Source organism: Penaeus japonicus, unplaced genomic scaffold, assembly GCF_977035675.1.
Source record: "Penaeus japonicus unplaced genomic scaffold, GWHDUDI00000001_assembly GWHDUDI00000017, whole genome shotgun sequence".
NCBI lineage: Eukaryota > Metazoa > Arthropoda > Malacostraca > Decapoda > Penaeidae > Penaeus > Penaeus japonicus.
In genome coordinates, this window is record NW_028234419.1 from 4,656,400 (window position 1) to 4,658,899 (window position 2,500).

Consider the following 2,500-nt stretch of genomic DNA (forward strand, 5'->3'; position numbering starts at 1 on the left):
TTACAACCATCATGGATATTACCTATATACTCTTAGCAGAGCAGTGATAGCGAGGTTTTACAAACAATTCCCGTGGGCACTCGGCAGCAATGAATTAAAAATTCAAGTCATAAATCAAGCTACCGAGGTTATATCTATGTGAGAAAGATGGTAGAATGCAGTAACGCATTTAATATAGAAATACAAATTTTACCTCCCTGTGACTATCCCGGCTATTTACCCAATAGACCACGCAATCCACTAGTGGTCACATGGTCTATTGGGTTAGTAGCCGGGATTGTCACTCTGACGACCCGAGTTCGAATCTCGGTCAGGGAGGTAAAATTTGTATTTATATATATATATATATATATATATATATATATATATATATATACATATATATATACACAAATACACACACAGATGTATACATATGGATATATAGTTAAATCTATCTATCTATAATACATACACACACACACACACACATATATATATATATGTATCAAAGTACAATGTGTATAGATATAAGACAAGAATTACAAAACTAATAATCATAATCAATATCAAATAATATTATCTCTGCATGTGTGCACCTCATGTGATCTGACTCTTCCAAAATCTCCAAATTCCAGGGTCAGTCCTGTGTGCCTGCCTGAAGTTGCTTGGAAGACGGGGCTTCGAACCTTGCCATTACCCCTGTTGGCCAATCACAGTCGAGTCGATGCATACTTCGTCCAATGAGCGAAGTCATGTATGCCCTCGAAGTGACCTTGCATTACCCTATCTGGTATCTCGCCTTAACCCATTGCAGACGGAGATAAATTTGCTTGCCCAGCCTCCAGGATAGGTTTTATTTTAGAGAGAGACCGCTTGAAGCAATATAATTTGAATCATCCCACTCTCTTTCACTCATTCATTGTAAAACTAGAGCGGTTTTTGTCTTTTATTTTTGTGTGTGTTTTATTGAGTTTAAAGACTTATATGTGCCATATGACAGGCTCTATCTATTATCCATATTAGCTCATTATTTTCTTTAAACTCAATGTGATAGAAGTATTGCTGTTTTATGGGAGAACAAAAGGCAACTTTATTTTATCGTATTTTTGTGCTGTCATGAACGAATACGAAACATATAACCACCTACAATAAAGATAACAAGAAGAGGCAAGGAAGAGGAATGAAACCTGTGCTTGTGACTGTTAGTGCCACAGTGAAAGGCATCCATATTGGCACAGGAGCACATTTTAGACACTGGGTATGGATTGAGTCACCTTCCTCTTCTCGTTCTGCCTGCACATCCTTCATCGGCGGTACTTTAGAGCAAGGGTTCATCAACTTAGTGTGTGCCATCGCTCTATAGAGACAGTGCTTGCTAGAGACCGTGGATGAGTGCTATTCAAGGCTCTCTCTCCTGCTGGTGCTAGGAAAAAGTGGTGCCATCTAGGTTTTGGACGTTAAGCTAGCACAATATTACGGTAATTATAGAAATTATGACTGCAGTAGCCATCATCACTCATTTCTTTTTCATAGCAAAATAAAATAGCACAGTGATCCAAAATCCCCGAACGTCATGTATGTCATGACGCCTGTCGTCAGGCCAAAGCTTCTACGTCATGTATGTCATGACACCCGTATGCAATGGGTTAAACTCCTTAGAATAGGATTTTCTCAGATTCTAAACCAGATTTAGTTTTGTTGTTATAGAGCAATCTATACACCCATCACATAAATTGGTGGCAGCGGTGGGATCGTGCCTGCTTCTTATTTTCGTAGATTGCTTGCTACAAATCTTTTATTTCTGTGTTTGATTGGTAAAGAAAAGATGATGGGATCCAGTTTCTATTTTAAAAACAATTTAGAGATACTGGTAGCTCTTTGTGTTATTTTTTTTCACTACGTGGCATAATTATTGATATCTGGAGAAGAACTTACTCCACTTAGGTTAAAAGTGTAGACTATTAACCTATTTTTTATTGAAGTCGTGAACTGCTCGTGCGAACTTGAATAATCTTTATTAATCCACCACATATGGTAATGGATTGGACAATTTATTGCCAAGTTCATTATTGTCCAAGTGTATATTTGTGATTGTGAACCACGTCAGCAGTAAGAGGAACACGACAATCTTGTAGTGAAGCTATCACTTCTCTCCTCTCAGCAACTGAAGGTAACTCAATCTAAGGTTCTAGATACATGTATCTCCTGTGTTTCCCTTTTCTTCCCTATATTGGTAGAGCAGTATTAAAGGACAATGTGTATAGATATAAGAAATGAATTACAAAACTAGTAATTATAATCAATATCAAATAATACTATCTCTGCATGTATGCACCTCATGTGATCTGACTCTTCCAACATCTCCAAATTCCAGAGCCAGTCCTGTGAAATTGCTTGGAATGCGGGGCTTCGAACCTTGCCATTACCCCCGTTAGCCAATCACAGTCGAGTCGATGCATATTTCGTCCAATGAGCGAAGTCATGGATGCCCTCAAAGTGATCTCGCATCACCCAATTT

At 38.2% G+C, this 2,500-nt stretch overlaps 1 protein-coding gene across 1 annotated transcript in view; it reads right to left on the reverse strand.

Annotated features, from left to right (window-relative positions):
- The window catches only part of LOC122267863 (putative G protein-coupled receptor No18), a 192,760-nt gene that overhangs the window by 2,846 nt on the left and 187,414 nt on the right, over positions 1-2,500 (reverse strand). The window lies entirely within an intron of this gene.